The sequence below is a fragment of the Hakea prostrata genome, chromosome 1 (assembly GCF_041222555.1).
Source record: "Hakea prostrata isolate BN-2017 chromosome 1, UWA_Hpros_2, whole genome shotgun sequence".
NCBI classification, from domain to species: Eukaryota; Viridiplantae; Streptophyta; class Magnoliopsida; order Proteales; family Proteaceae; genus Hakea; species Hakea prostrata.
In genome coordinates, this window is record NC_142600.1 from 32116951 (window position 1) to 32134024 (window position 17074).

The window sequence follows — 17074 nt, forward strand, 5'->3', positions numbered from 1 at the left end:
AAATAAATACAATATATATTAATCAAGTCAACTTGTATACAAATATACAAAATTTCTTAATGTTACATTGTTAATCTAAACACCAATAATAGAAAAAGAAGAAAAACGACACAAATTGTAATATGAGAGATGTTAAGGGACAAATGCGAGGTGAAGGGAATCCTGAATGGCTTTGAACTCCAATGCATAGGCAGAGTAACCGTGGCTAGCCACTGACTTTGCCACCACGAACGGGCCTCCTAGATCCCAGATGATGCTACCATGCCTCCAGCTTTAGAAGATGCATCCCAAGTGGCATCAGAATAAATCTAAAAGCATACGTCCAACTGCTCGAGCGATGTTGTTGCATAGATGATTGCACTTGAGGCTGAATATCTACTTGAATCCCAAGTGAATGAGTCGGTGGCTGAATGTCTACTTGAGGCTGTTGTTGCATAGATGATTGCACTTGAATGTCATTTAAGAGCTTTGTCAAAAAAGAAATGGAATTAGAAAGATTGGGGTATATACCACGAAATAGGAAATGGATTCCGGCATTCCATATTACCCAAGTTAGTGTACTCCAAATAAAGTAAATCCAAGCTAATTGATAGACTAATGAAATCTGAGATCAATGAAATCTAATCATTCTTCAAGAATTTTTTTTTTTCTCTCTTTTTTTCTTCTTGTCGCACCAAATTTCCTCTATTTGTCACTGGGAAAGTTGTGCATGACATAAATCATGACAGATGCAATAAATCATGGCCTCCAAAAAATATCAATTTCTAACCATCAACTTGAGAATATAATGCAATAGATTTCAGTGATGTAAAATAAAATATTAATTCATAATTTCCTAAGAAGTGAGCACCAATATAGGGCTTAAATATAAAGAGAAAAAAATGGAAAGGAGAAGAACCATTCTTCAGCTTCTTTCCATCTCTTGTGCAGTATGCTACTTGGCATTAAAAAGTCTTTTATCTCAATTAGCCACACACCATGACTGCTCCTTGCTAGTTGTGAAGGACAAGGATGCTGCTGTGGTGCTTTCTATAGATTTGTTGTTAGGGCTGTAAGGAGCCACACTCAGAATCCTGCATTGAATGGACAAGAAAGGGTTTAATTGAAGGAACTTCAAAATAATACCACCACCCTACTTAGAAATACATCAAACAAGTTTGCTCAGGAAGTTCCATTTGGTGCCAAAAAAGAATCGAATGCATCAACAACCATGTATATCCAGTATACAAGGTCAAATTGGAAGCTTAAGCAACCCTTGCAACTCATGAAGCAGTTTCCTAGTAGGGAACTAAGTAGATGAGTCCCCAAATTAGATAATCCAATAATGAAGGCACACCTAATTTCCTACCCAAACTGAAATTTGAGAACATGGGCTGGTTTACGGTTGATGCAGAGTGACTTAATTTTATATTTCAGTTGGTAAGGTATTGCAACGGCCAGATTTAGATCCAATGCTATAAATGTGACTTCCTCAACACCAATTGGAGCTTCTGTACCGAGAAACTAGCGTTCATCTCTTTCAGGTTCTTTCTTTCCTTAATCTTCTTCTTTGCTACTTTCTGGATATCATCACTAGCACCAACAATGGTTGATGCTATTGTTTATTCTAATGTCATCAACAAACTGACCACCATCGTTTGGGATGAGATCAAGCAAGAATTGCAATTGGTCGTGGGTACTTGTCATTGGGACTAAACTTGAATCAGAATAGACAAGACTCAAACCAGCTCATGCAACCCATTGAAAAATGGGGGGAAAAAATAATAATAATACCTATAAGGAAATAAAAGATACTAATATTCCCTTACTGTAATTACCTTAAACTTGGAGGCAATAGAAGAAAACTTGTATGATGATCTAGCAGATTCCTCCGGAGAAGGAGGGAAAATGCCAGCAACGAAAGAGCATTTAGAGGAAGACGATAGACTGCAGTGTTCTACCACAACATAATCTCTGTTTTTATCTAGGAAAGAATCTGTGTGATAATTAACCTACCAAAAGAATACCAAAACTTAGAAAAAATAGTGCTATCAGATCCAACAAAATCCATATCACAAGATTAAGACGTGTAACATGCCTTGCCAGGACAGTGTGAAATGGTAAAGTCTGTTTCTAAGAACTTTGCCTTTTCCAACCGAGGATGTGTACGGAAGCTCTGAAAAAGCTTGAGGAACAGCTGCAAAACCAAAGACCAATCAGTCAAAAGTCTAGGATAGTAGAGGGTAAGATCTCAAGCTACCCACAACCAGAGTATAAATTTATACAATATAACGTATAAAAAATTAACTGTTGGCATGAGAGTTGTTGAATCAAATGACACAGGAGTACCCATAATAGGAGCCTCAGATTGGCTGCTGCTAGGAGTTTCCAAAGTACCTATTGATTTTGTGGCCATCCCTTCATCACTGTTATTGGGAGTCCGGATCAGCTACCCATCGGGGTAGCACTTTGTGCTCCCCCGACGGCTTTACCACCATAAATACAGGGGGACCCAGGGGTTGGGTGATGGGAGGGTTTTTTTTATTTTTTTATTTTATTGTTTTTTACCGGTGGGTCCCAGCGAATTTGTGGTAGTAAACCCGTCGGGGAGCACAAGGGGTGATGATCCGGATTCCTGTTGCTAGACCTGCTACCTGATTGAGCACGAAATTGTGATGTAACAGAGGGAGGTCTTGGAAGGGACTGGTTCTCATGCACAGCTTCTACCCCGGATGGTTTTACGATTGCCGTTGGCACTTGAGGTCTTTGGTTTGTTACAGAAGTTCCGTTTCCAGCCAAAAACAAGTGTACCAAAATTTCAACAAACTATCATGCTAACTCGAAAGGGTTCGGGTTCAGATTGAACCTAGAGTATGCTTGTAGTGGGCTTGTGATTAGCATCGAACGCATCTGCTATTGATACTGTAGGCATAAATGCAGAGGAGGATAGGGGATCAAATACTATCATTTTTGCCCTATCTTCTTGCACGGTCTTGAAAGACACTAACTAAGGGAGAGCGGAGACCTTGTTTGAGAAGGGCCATTGCATGCCTGAACCCCTAGCAAACCCTGGTGTATCAAACAGAAGCATGAATAAAGCTGAATCAGCTAATATCAAAGATCTCAAGGTATAACATGTTATGACCAAAAGTTAAAAAACACCACAACAGGAATCTTGATATTCCTAATGGGAAACCACATCAATTATAGTGGGGAAATATTCTCAAACTAAAAACATAATATAATGTTAATCTTTAACTGGTTATTCTTGTTCTACCTTCTGTTGAAGATTTGCACATTGCTAATATCTTTGGTAATGGTATACAAGTGAATATGCCAACTTTTATCCGTGCTTGTTTTCAGCCTTCACCGCACTAGCAAGTACGATCTAGACGATCCGTGTACGCTCCATCAGATGATAGTGAAGGTATGATGTATTCAAGAAGCATTCCATTCCAATAAAGGACCTTTTCCTTTTGACAAAAAAAAGAGGACCTTTTCCTTAATAAATGAGGTTGCTCACTTGCTCTTTTCCCTACATAGATGGGGGAAAAAACAATGCTAATGCTGAGGATCAGGATATGGATCAGGATGGTCACAATTAGTTATTGAGGAGCCATAAGGTGGGAACATGTTCTTACATCCAATCAAAGAACAAAATGCAGAAGTGAGACTTACCAAGGGCATTTCCTAATATAATTAAGAACGAGGTCATTAGACCATCATAACCATACTAAACCAAGAAGTTTAAACTTAGAACAATACTAATTGTTCAAAATAAACACACAATTTTAACGTGGTTCGATCTTCAGTGTGAAGTCTACATCCACGGTGAAATCCCCAATCATCTATGTTCTGGGGAGAACTTTCATTAACTATAAATAGAGATGGTAGTGTACATGATGTGGTATTTTACAATGAGTGGAGTTCTACTAAGATGAGAACTTTACAATGATTAGGACTATTAGTCTTTATGTTGTACTGAAAGACTAATATCCAATAACACTCCCCCTCAAGTTGGATCGAAGATGATGTCTGAGGTCAACTTGGACAATAATTTTTGGAATGTTCCCTTGGATAAAGCTTTCGTGGAAATATCTGCAAGCTGCTCTTCACTTCTTATGAATGGAGTTTCAATAGTTCCATCTTGGACTTTCTCACGAATAAAATGACAATCAATCTCAATGTGTTTGGTTCTTTCATGAAATATTGGGTTGGAAGCAATGTGAGTAGCTGCTTGATTATCACAGAAGAGCTTCATAGGTTGACTAAAACTGTCAAAACCTAATTCTTGAAGAAGAGATCTAATCCATACCAATTCACTAGTTGCAGATGCCATTGCTCTATACTCAGCTTCAGCACTGGAACGTGCAACCACACTTTGTTTTTTACTTTTTCAAGTGACTAGGTTTCCTCCAACAAATAAGCAGAAACCGGTAGTTGATTTTCGATCAATAGGATTACCTGCCAAGTCAGCATCAAAGAATCCTTCAATAATAGTGTTCCCATTTTTCTTCATCCATATACCTCGTCCTGGAGATGACTTCAAGTAACATAGAATACGGTCTACCAACTCCATATGTCCTTTGGTAGGAGCATGCATGAATTGGCTCATATAACTCACTGAATATGCAATATCAGGTCTAGTAATAGTAAGATAAATTAGTCGTTCTACTAATCATTGGAAACAACCAATATCTTACAAAGGAGTAGAATCACTGACCACTTTGCTATTATAGTTTATGGGAGAATTAGCTGGTTTCACACCCATTTTTCCAGTTTCTTTTAGAAGGTCAAGGGTATACTTCCTTTGACAAATGAACAATCCCTTACTAGAGCTTGCAACTTCAATACCAAGAAAATATTGAAGTTTTCCCAGATCTTTGATGCCAAAAGTTTTATCCAAATATTGTTTGAGAGTAGTAATTTCCGATGATTATCTCCAAGTGATAACTACATCATCGACATAGACTAAGACAACAATTGTACCACCAGTAATTTTCTTGACAAACATTGAAGAGTCTAATCCACTTCTTTTGAATCCAAAAACTATAAGGGTTGTACTTAACTTCTCATACCACGCTCGTGGTAATTGCTTAAGACCGTATATTGCCTTCTTCAATTTACAGGCAATACCATCTTGATTTTTTAATGGATGACCTGGAGGAACTTCCATGTATACTTCTTCTAGCAAATCTCCTTGTAAGAATGCATTCTTAACATCCATTTGAAAGAGAGGTCATTCACAATTGACGGCTATTAATATTAACACACTTAGAGTGTTCATCTTTACTATAGGTGCAAACGTTTCCTTATAGTCAACCCCATATGTTTGAGTATATCCTTTGGCAACAAGTCTAGCCTTGAATCTTTTAATTGTACCATCATTGTTGTATTTGGTCTTATAGACCCATCGACAACCAATTGGATGTACACCATTTGGAAGTGGAACAATATCCCATGTATAATTTTTATCAAGGGCCTTTAGTTCATCTTCTATAGCCTTCATCCATACTGATGAATTCTTGGCTTCAAAATAATTTTTTGGATCCTTATGATCCTCAATAGCAGTTAAAAAGCAAGGAATTGAGGAGAAATACGACCATAACAAATATGAGATTGAATAGGATATTTTACTATATGATATGTTGAGAAGTCATGCAATCTGATGGAAGGTTTAGAGATTCGAGTTGATATTCGAACTTGTATAGATGATGTCTGCTCATTCTTAGGTGGAGCCAATATTTGTGGTTCTTCTTAAGTATTAAGACTGTTTTGTTGCTCAATGTCGATTGATGAGTTATCTGACATACTTGGTAACGGGGTAGGAGCAAATTCCTGCACAATAAGTTCATTATAATGATCCATATTCTCCCCCTGAATTTGACTCCTGTCAGGATAAAACATGTGAGTTTCATTAAAGGAAACATCACAAGAAATAAAAACTTTCTTAGTAGAAGGTTATAGCATTTGTATCCTTTTTGTGATGTCGAGTAGCCCAAAAACACACTTTTGTGAGCGGGGATCAAGTTTGCTACCATGTTGTGAGTGAACATAAGCAACACAACCAAAGACTCTAAGATGAGTCATTATAATTGGACGATTATAAAGAACCTCCATTGGAATCTTGAATTGTAACACACTACTTGGAAGGCGGTTAATCAAATAACAACTTGTAAGAATAGCATCAGACCAATAAAGTTTAGGAAGATTTCCATGAAAAAGTAAAGAATGGGTCACCTCAAGCAAATGTTTATTCTTACATTCAGCAACTTCATTTTTTTGAGGTGTGCCAACACAGGATGTTTGATGCAAAATTCTCATATTTCTGAGATATGATTGGAAAGAAGTATTTGTATACTCTGTGCCATTATCTGTTCGCAAGATTCTAATATTCGTTTGAAATTGAGTGTGAACCATATTGCAAAAATCTTGAAATATCTGCAAAACTTCATTCTTGGATCTCAATAAATATAACCACGTGGCTCATGATTTATCATCAATGAAACTAATGAATAGTTTAAAACCATCTCTAGAATCCACAAGAGAGTGCCAAACATCAGAATGCACAATCTCAAAAAATGTACTAGAAACATGAGTACTATTCAGAAAAGGCAACCTATGTTGCTTAGCAAAATGACAAGCATCACAACAACTAGAATCAAAAAGGAAAGATGAATTCAAAAAATTTAGAATCCTATCAGAAGGATGGCCCATACGCCAATGCCAAAGTTGGGATTTCTCAGGTTTTCTCAAAGAAACCAAAGCACTACTTGGAGAGTCCAACACATAGAGACCATGTTGCAGGTGACCTCCACCAATTGTAAGTCCGGTTCTGTTGTCCTGAAATATTAATTTGTCTTTGGAAAAATCACATGGCAATTCAAACTTTCAGTAATCCTGCTAACTAATAGTAAATTCATAAACAAATATGGCACAAACAATGCATCTGTTTTGGTTGAAAATAAATTCAACTTCCAATGTCCTTGAATAGGAACAGTGGTGCCATTAGCAACCGTAATAGGAGGGCAGGAGTCCACTTTATCAATACTTAAATCAGATAAATAAGATGAAGAACGACACATATTGTCAATTTGCACTGAATCCACTATAAAGTAATTCTGAGATAGAGTAGAAAGGGCAAGGGGAGTACTAGTGGTGTGAGCAACATTGCTTGATTCAGCTGCTGGGTGAATAGAACTAATTTGATTGAAGGAGTTGTTGCAGTTGAGATGCAATCTGTTCAAGAGAACCCTGAAAATTTGAAGAGCTTGCTTGTGCAACAATTTTTGGATCTGATGCTTTAGTGGTAGTCTGATCTTTAGAAGGACGCAAGTGAGGGTGCAACTGCCAACATCGTTCTTTAGAATGACCATCACGATTACAATGATCACAATGATAAGCAGGTCGAGTTCCACAGCCTTTCCCACAATGACGACCATAAGAGACTTGATTTACAAAGCCAGAATTAGGGAAGATATTTGTTTTTGCAACATGGGCAGTAGTCTCATTTTGGTCAGCCCTTGTTTTAGATTCAGAGTGCATAACACGTCTTCTAATTTCTTCTCTTTGAATAATTGCACAAACAGTAGTGAATGTGAGAATTTCTGGATTCATAAGTATCTGTCTTTTTAAGTCTTCATATTCAGGACGAAAACTGGCTAACAGTTGAAAGACATGATCATGCTCATCTCTCTTCATATATTCATCAATAGTTTGGGCTGGTGGACGATACTGACGAAGTTCATCCCATTTCCTTTTAATGTTTCCAAGATGATCAAAAAAAGACTGAGAAGAGCCTTGCTCAACATGGGTAATCTCTTGTTGTAATTCATAGATTCTTGAAGAATTATCTGTTTGCCCATACATGAGTCTCAAAGCATCCCATAAAGATTTAGCCGTTTCAGAATAAGCAAAAATCTCATATATCTGAGGTTCCATGGAATTAAAAAGCCAAGTCATAACTTGGTTATCATTGGCAAGCCATTCACCATATTTGGGATCAGCAATCTCAGAAGCTTTGGTCTATCCATTAACATGGTCAATTTTAGAACGCCCATCTAAGGCCACGGTTGTTGCACGAGACCAAATCAAAAAATTTCTTTCATTGAGTAAGGTGGAGGCAGTCATAATAACACTTCTACCCTTTCTTTATTCTTCTTCCCTTATTTATTTATTTATTTATTTAATATATGCAACCAATGACCAACCAAGCAAGAAAAAATAGTTGAAGGCTTCAAAAAAACGTGAGACCCAAGTGCGAAGCAAGCAAATAACACAAAAAGAGAATTTAACTCTTCAACATGTGACACCACAAGATGCCAAGCAAGCAAATAACACAAAAAGAGAATTTAACTCTTCAACATGTGACACCACAAGATGCCAAGCAAGCAAATATATAACACAAAAAGAGAATTTAACTCTTTGACACGTGACACCACAAGAAGTTTTTTTTTTTTTTTTTGGTAAATAAAATCAATAAACGTGATTGTACTTATCTGTCAAAGGGGTTTTCTCTTCCAAAGCTCCGGCTGGTTTCTGTGCTCGAGAGTTCTTAGGTGGGTTACTGTGCTCGTGATTTCTTGATCATGACCTCGGGAGCGATTTTAAAAAAAAGCTGCGTAATAGCGCTCAAGATCAAAACAGTCACTGCAAAGGAGAACGTGGCTTGCTCCATCTCTCTCAGATGGAGGAGAACAAGATCGCGATCGAACGATCGAGTGCCGAAAAAATAGGGCAATATCCGAGGAAAAAATACGCAGAGTTTCAAGAACACACTGAACAAATCCAGGTATGCTTTGATACCATGTTCAAAATAAATACACAATTTTAATGTGGTTCGATCTTCAGTGTGAAGTCTACGTCCACGGTGAAATCCCCAATCAACTATGTTCTGGGGAGAACTTTCATTAACTATAAATAGAGATGGTAGTATACATAATGTGGTATTTTACAATGAGTGGAGTTCTACAAAGATGAGAACTTTACAATGATTAGGACTATTAGTCTTTATGTTGTACTGAAAGACTAATATCCAATAACACTAATGTATATAAGTTTCATCTAAATGTTAACTATCATCCCATCCCACATTCGAATATATGTGTGTGCGCCACTTCAACTTATAAGCTTTCCTGCTAAAAATACTTGAAATGGTAAGATATCTTTGGATCTCTTCATCAAACCTCTTCAACTTAGCTCTCTTAGCTTCTCTCTTCATCTTCATTTCTAAAAGAATCTCAGCTGTAGCAATATTATAAGTGATTTCCTCAACCCTTTGTCTTAACCAACCAACCTCCCATCCACTCTACTCAGCATCCAACACTTTTTATTGCCACTTTTTTACTGTCTTTCTATCCAAAAAGATCCACAAGAACAATAATTCTTTTAAAAATAAAAACCACATGAAAAGTAACTCATCCAATAATTGTTAATATGGAAGATAGAATGTGTGGCAATGCCAACACCAAAAATAATTTATGTAAGTTAGATAAGCACAAAAAGTAATGATGAATAATGTCTTACCAAGCAAGAACTGTGAGTACTTATATGCAACCTACACTCCTATTTAACTTGATTAGCTGTTGGTCAATTACAACATAAATAAAAGTTAATTTTCAAATCAATTATACCTGCTTAGTTCTTAACTAAATTATATGTAAGTAAAATGAAACATAATAATTTATCATTACCTAATACAGGATTCTTGTCCAATAACAATTTTGCTAATAACTCCACTTTCTCTTGCAATTCATCATACTTTTGCTAATAACTCCACTTTCTCTTACAATGCATCATACTTTCGAAAAGCATCTCTATCCTTGTAGGGTCCAAACCTTCAGGATGCTCCTTTTTCTAAAGAAATCTAACAAAAAATAAATAAATAAACAAAGATAAAAATGTTAATTAATAGTTTGCATACGTGTTCACAATAATTTAATTAGAGTGACATTTTGGAAACGTGCCTTCATGCGAAATCGTTGTGCATAGCTTTTTCGACCACAAGTATGAGTCATCTTTTGGAGCTTTCTGATGTCAGTATTAATATGACGCATCTTCTGCATAATAACAAAACAATTAAAAGATTAACATTGTATAACATTGACTCTTACTTATAAAATGTATGTTCACAAATAAATGATTTATTACCGTGTTCTTTTCACTATTTCATATGTCTATAAGTTCTTTCCATTAATCTAATGGAACCACCGCTGGACAATTATTGATTGCCTCATCAATACTACCAACATCATCATAAAACTCTTTTCTTAATTCCCTTTTAAAGGCCTTTCATTGCAGTCCCATTTTGATAAATACCCATTTCTTACCCAAAGCATCCACTTGATAATTCTTCTGCAAGAAAAAATAATTATTTATCAAAAAAGAAACATCTTAGTTGTAAATACTAATGTAAGTAAGATTGTTAATTATTTTCCCTGGATTTTATTCCATAATGCTTCCTTGTAGTGAATAGGTACTTTCCTCCAATCGTCATAGTTATAGGGGAGGTTCGAACCACTTCTTACCTGTGTCCCTAGGTAAGTAATGAACTCTGCTACATAGCCATCATCCCCTTGTCCATATACATTAACCATGACACGCTTTATTTCCTTTGGATCCATCATTTGCGTCTTCAAAGACACATTTGGACCCCTCTTATGACGTTTCCGTACAATTGAATTCCAATATATGAGAAATAAATCAAAGGCACATAATTCAAATAAATAAAAAACTATAAGCATATCAAAAGCATCCTCACTCAGAGTTGAAGTGCTTGAAGAAGGAGCAGAATCCACTGGATCCATTAAAAGTCACAAAGTAAAACACTAACAAAGAAAAATATATAGATGTATAATATTATATTATCATTAGACATTCAATTACAACAGGGAACTATAAAATACATTAAAATAGCAAGCAACTAGAATAATATGGTGAGTGAGTTGTGTCAACAAAGACAAATTTGAATATGATATCCAACATACAAAAAAATGCATTAAGAAACTTGAAAAATGAAATACTAAGGATAGTAAACTATTTATAATTGTAAAACAAAACACAAGGTTGAAGAGAAGTCTTTGGCCATCATGTGAGATTTTATCTCTTAATCATTCATCACCATGCATGGTTGTCTACAAGCTTGTGGGTTTCACCTAGATGTGCAAGTTTGATCTTGATAGTCCAATCTTATCATGGCTATCTTGAGTTAAAGCAAGGTTTAAGTTCAAAACTATAATCTAGGGAATGTTAGGTTAAAATACTCTAGCCAAGATCAGGGTCTTAATGTATATATATATATATATATATATATATATATATATATATATATATATATATATATATATATATATATTCCTTTTTATCCAAAACATCAAAGCTGCATTAGATTAAACTCTCCAAGGTCACTGACATGGAGGATAAAAAGTTGTTGTCCAACATGAAAAGAGGTGGTAAGTTCCACCGGCACCTATTGAATGAGAAAATTCTAGCTCTTCTAACTATATAGTCTACATACATATTGTGAGATTTTTTCTGGAGTCAAAAACTGAAAATGCATATGTATATTAAATTATGACTCTTACTTAGATATTCACACAATTTATAAGTTTTAAAAAAGTTGTTTTCATTTACTTTCTCCCTTATCTAAGTAGATGTTGTAAATGGGACTCCACAATGTACAACACTTTAGTCCAAAAAGCTAATGAGACTATCCTTGGACTGGTCAGCGGCGACCGCAATGTGGGAGGTGTTAACAGGAATCTACAGGTCTATCTGTAACCTTGAAAGCCCCAACCCACAATCTTAACCAACCAACTCCCCCCTTTTTCTCTTTTTCAGAACCCTCCAGAACAGGGCATAAAAAGACCTATTTTTACAGCTTTTTTTTTTTTTTTTTGGTAAAGATTTTTATAGCTACTCACTGGTCTGATGTTCTGTCACAAGGCAAATGATGATGCAAGTCCATGGGTCCTCATTATATGGATCGATGGATGCTACTAGCTAGTACAATAATTTTCATTCTCAGTTCTATCAAGACAAGAAAGAATCTGCAAACAGCATTATGACATTACATACGCCCAAAACGAGCAGACCATGCATGGCACTTGCTTTATTCAACAGAGAAGATGAGTAAAAATATACCTACTTCCAAAAATGATTAAGAATGAATAATCTCAAAGAATCAAGCACCTTACCAGATAGTAACCTCATTAACATACCTTTCTGTTATGGAGTCCTGAGTAGCATTTGTGAACCCATCAAAAGCTAAGTTCAGGAAACACAGTCCATATCCAAGAGGAGCATTAGGGTGAGCTAGCTTGCTTATGGTCTTTCAACCCAAGATCCCAAGAAGCCTACCCAAGAATCACTTCTACACCTAAAAACCAACCGATAACATCCCTAAACCTTCCCAGACCCAGCCACAGGCTTCCCAAATCATCCTAAGGTAAGCCTAGATATCACTAAACACACCACATGCTTCTTTGTTACAACCCAAATTGATTTTATTAAAACCTTAGTCATCCCAACCAACCCATGGTGATTTTTACTAAACCCATTTAACCCAAAACCATTCCAAATTGAGTTTGTTGAATCCTAACTTGTCCCTAGGATTTTCCTAAACCCTAAATCTTCCCAAACTTGACTCTAAAACCATCCATAGCAAAGCTAGTTGTAGGAGTATCTCCATCTCTGGACTTAAAATTCTTCATTCCATTTTTCATCTAGCACTGCTGGTCAACTGCATTATGGTGCACAGTTATATCATTATGGGACTAAAAGAAATGTGAAAACTGCTATCATTGGTTGCAGGGCTGTCTGATAATTGATATTGATCAATGCAAGTTTATTTACATGTTTCTTAAGCATCATAAATCTAGCTTTAATGATAGATCCTATGACAGTGATGGCTATCATTCACTAGATTTTGATATTATCAACATTTACAAATTGATTAAAGCAAAATCAGAGAGACACTCTCGCAATCACAAGTTGAACAAATCTAATCTTCTTCTTCATGATTCACACTTAAAGGACTTCTGATCCCTAAATAACATCCATCAGTTCCACCAATTGAGAATTTTATTCTTCTATCTTAATTCAAGGATGTCTGAGACCATTGGTTACTAAATTAACCTACTAGCAGCAATAAACTGAATGGATCTTCTGCAGGGAAATAGAAAAAGCCATAATACTCTAAAAGTCAAAACAAAATTGGATGAATTATCATTTCCTTTACCCACATCTAGAGTTTAAACATGGTTCAAATGCTATTTTCCAGGTAAGGGCATCCACACATTAATGCATCATTTGAAGAAGATGCTTAAATATTAACATGTGATGTCTGCATCGCCTCCGATTGAAAAATTCAGCTATGAAGGCTCCGAGCTCCCCCCTTAACTAGGTTACTCGATACCCATTTTAAAATAAGAATGATAATATCAGCCAGGTTGAATTTGCCAGTAGATTTCATTGAACACTTAGAAGAAAAAAAATTAGCATCACCAGAAAATAATATTAGTTCTAGCAAAACACTACTGAAATTCTTCTCTAAGCACTTAAATGCATATCAAAATTTTTCAAAAGTATATGATCAACAAAACCATGTCATCCTCCTAAGCAGGAATAACATAACAAGAAAACCTGACGCGAAGAGGGCAAAATTGAAACACTTGGAATAATGATTTGCTTAAGCAGCACCAGCACTGCCCTTGCCCTTCATCCTCTGTAACTTCTTCATATAGAATTCCAACTCCTTCCCTTCTAATATGTACTTGTTGAATGGAATTACGAGGCACAAGAATCTGTAAACCAAACCAGACAAGGATGGAAGAGCAGCAACATAAATGCAAAATATTTATTACATTACAACCTATAGAAACTCAAGAAAAGAAACACCCTATTAGCATTAAAAGGGAAAAAGGCCTCTAAGAAAATAACTTCCATGGTTGGGTGGGAGCGCAATCAAATTCACATAAACCTTACTCAGAAACTTAAGTTTTGCAAATTCAGAAATTATAGCATTAATAGAGAAGGCCTCTAAGAAAAGAACCTCCACGGTTGGGTGGGAGAGGAAATCGAGTTTACCTGTCCAACTCAACCAAAACAAATCACAACGACAAGCAGCGAGGAATTGCAAAATCTGATTCTGCATTCCATAAACGAGTTTATGTTTATGAGCAAACATGATATTATTTAATAAAAAAAAAACACAGCTGAAAGATGAAAGCTCAAACTCACACTGCTTCGGTTGAGCTCGTAGAATCAGAAGGGGATGAGGTGCAATGCGGTAAGATGAAAGGCAGAGGGCATCAGAGGAAGCCGAGATTAAGGCCACAAAATATCTGCAAAGCACATTACAGGATGAATTCGTCTTGGGAGGAAGAAAATGAGGAGGCTAAGTTGCGCACTGTACCTGAGGATGAGCTTCATTGCAAGCGAAATGATGGGAGAGGCTGGTGATGCAAGAACCTGGGAATCCTATTTCACAACTACTGCTGAACATGAAAATCGAAACTGAAAATAGCTTAAGGACTTGGAATCCAGATCTTGAGATACTGATGTTACAAGTGGTGAAAGCGATTCCAACTTACCTGAAGCTTCAGTCGTCTCAGAAATTCGAGCATTTGATGATTCTGACTCTAGAAAAATCCTCAAAACCTCAAAACCACATTCATCCTCTCTGAAATTCTTCCAAAACCCCTAGGATTGAGAGAGAGCGAGCTCGAGAATGAGGTTTTCAACTCTTCGTCTTCCAAAATCGAAAGTGAAAAATAGGTGCAGCCGCGCAGGGTTGGGTGGGAGGAGTTTAGGAAAAGCCGGTGGTATATTTTTTGGGAATACACCGTCAGTTTCATAAAACCGCCACAGGTTAGGGATATTCGTAGCGGTTTTACCAAAACCGCTGCAAATGTTTAAATATTCAGTGGTGTTAATACACAAAACGGCACTAATATGCTAATAAATTCTGACAGTTTTCAAAAACCGTCAGTAAATTCGTGTTACTTTCACATTCTTTCATCTGTATCGGGGTGGGGTTGGTATGTTGGTATGTTTTTAATAATTTGTAATGCCCCACATCTTTTTCTATTATTATTTTATTATTGTGGTGAATGTGCCATTGTGGTCGAGGTCAGACATCGCTTGTGGATCCCACAACAGTGGAATTAGACTGAACTGTAAGTGAGGAAATGATCAGCGCAAATTTCTGAACCCGGAGGTATGAATATTCACACCCTAAAGTGGGCCCTGTGTAAGCAGTAGAGCAGGCCCACGAGCCCATCAAGAAGGCCACTAGGTATATACATCATTGTTTTGTGTTAGTAATTGAGGAGAGAGAAGGTGGAGATGCCACCACCTTCTCACGTGCCCATTAAATATTTTCTAATGAATTAGAAGGGGAAGGGGTGACACCTATCTCATATTATTTTTTTGTAATTAATGTTGATAAAGTAGGAGAAAGAGGAAGAAGTGGGTGTTATGCTGGAGTCCGGATCTGCGACCATCGGGGGAGCACTTTGTGCTCTCCTGACAGGTTACCACCACAAAAAACAGGGGGGGCCAGGGTGGTGATGGGAGGGGTTTTTTTTTTTTTTTTTTTTTTACATTTTCAGTGGTGGGGCCCACCTCTTTTGTGGTGGAAAACCCGTCGGGGAGCACAGAGTGCTCCCCGTCGGGGGTGATGATCCAGATTCCACAATCGGATGCATGTAATATGAAAGATGGGAGTGGAAAAAGACAAAATGGAAAAAGTGAAGGAAATGGATAAGAATTAAGAGAGGGAGTTGTAGGGGAGAAATAAACGAGAAGAGAAGAGGAGAGAGAAGACTGGAAAAAAAAAAGAGAGAGAAAGAGTTGTACCACCCAGTTTGCAGAACTTTTAAGAGAGAGAGAAGAAAGTGGAGGAAAAGAGAAACGTGCAGAGGAATGAAAAGAGAAAGAGGAAAGAGAAGGAAAGATTTCAGATTTACAGAAACGATTAGAAGATAGTTAAGGAGGAGAGGAAAGAGGAAGAGAAAGAGGAGAGGTAGAGAGGAGAGAGAAAAGAAAGAGAAAGAGGAGTTGCTGAACGAAAGAGAAGATGAATAGGAGAAAGGAGAGAGAAGGAGTGGAGAAAGTGGAAAGAGAGAAGAAAAGACAAAAGAGGAGAGAAAGGAAAACCGTAGGGAGGAGAGAGAAAAGAGGAGAAAGAAAGGAGGAGAGAGAAAATACAGAAAAAAGGGAATTTTCATATTGGCTCATGCGTTTCTTAATAGCCGTAAATTGCCGTTAATTGTTCGGGATGCAGGAGGGCGAGCGGATTTTAACGGAACCCAGGTCAAGACCCACACGCATGGAACATAATCAAGTAAATAATATTGACCAACCTGTAAATGTTAGTGGGTGATTCCTTTTAGTGGACATATAACATGCACATGATAACAGAAAGTCTATTTTATTTATTTATTGATGCAATTTATGGAAAGTGCATGATATATGTGTCTTTGTGTATTGAACAAAATGCATGGGATTGGATGACATCATAATGATTTGACTGAACTACTTGACTTGGAATGCTAATAGTATTCTTGAACTGTTAATTATGAATTTGAAATGATGCTTATGCTTATCAGATATGGAATTGTCATACTCTCATATTTAAATGATTGAATTTCATGAATTGTGTTCAGATGAGACTGAATGATGCTTGAAATGAAAAATGTACATGGAAATAGGCAGAGCATGGTACGGCAATTTTGAAAGTGAATATAAGAAAGAGTAAAAGAATAAAATGTTAAAGGTTTCAGTAAGACCTGGTACTTATATACCCAAATGGGAGGGCATGAAGCGGCTTCTGTAAGTCCTGGTACTTATGTACCCAAATGGGAGGGCATGAAGCAAGACTGAAAAATGAAAAGAAAAGAAAGGAAATAAAAGAAATAAAGAAAGGAATAAAATGTAATGGCTTTTGTAAGTCTTGGAACTTATGTACCCAAATGGGAGGGCATGAAGTGAGACTGAAAAGTGGAAAGATATACTAGACTGATGATGGCCTCCTGTAGATAACACCTGGCCTTGAGCCAAGAGACTGATGCCACTTGTGTGGTTTAGACTGATG

At 36.7% G+C, this 17074-nt stretch overlaps 2 long non-coding RNA genes across 5 annotated transcripts; both read right to left on the reverse strand.

The window, feature by feature from the left end:
* Positions 1 to 131: 131 nt before the first annotated feature.
* LOC149028758 (uncharacterized) lies at positions 132 to 11257 on the reverse strand. Of its 4 annotated transcripts, none has more exons than XR_016170444.1 (8): positions 10506 to 11257; positions 10129 to 10332; positions 9945 to 10037; positions 9672 to 9834; positions 9505 to 9560; positions 2846 to 3048; positions 1818 to 2176; positions 132 to 1073 (listed from the first exon to the last, which is right to left on the reverse strand). It is a non-coding gene; the product is annotated as an uncharacterized LOC149028758 (long non-coding RNA). The 4 variants fall into 4 exon arrangements; XR_016170443.1 differs by having other exon boundaries at positions 132 to 466; positions 978 to 1073; positions 10129 to 11257; XR_016170442.1 differs by having other exon boundaries at positions 10129 to 11257.
* A 74-nt stretch (positions 11258 to 11331) lies between these two features.
* Positions 11332 to 14769, reverse strand: LOC149028759 (uncharacterized). The gene is made up of 4 exons (XR_016170448.1): positions 14393 to 14769; positions 14218 to 14321; positions 14065 to 14125; positions 11332 to 13781 (listed from the first exon to the last, which is right to left on the reverse strand). It is a non-coding gene; the product is annotated as an uncharacterized LOC149028759 (long non-coding RNA).
* Positions 14770 to 17074: the final 2305 nt, after the last annotated feature.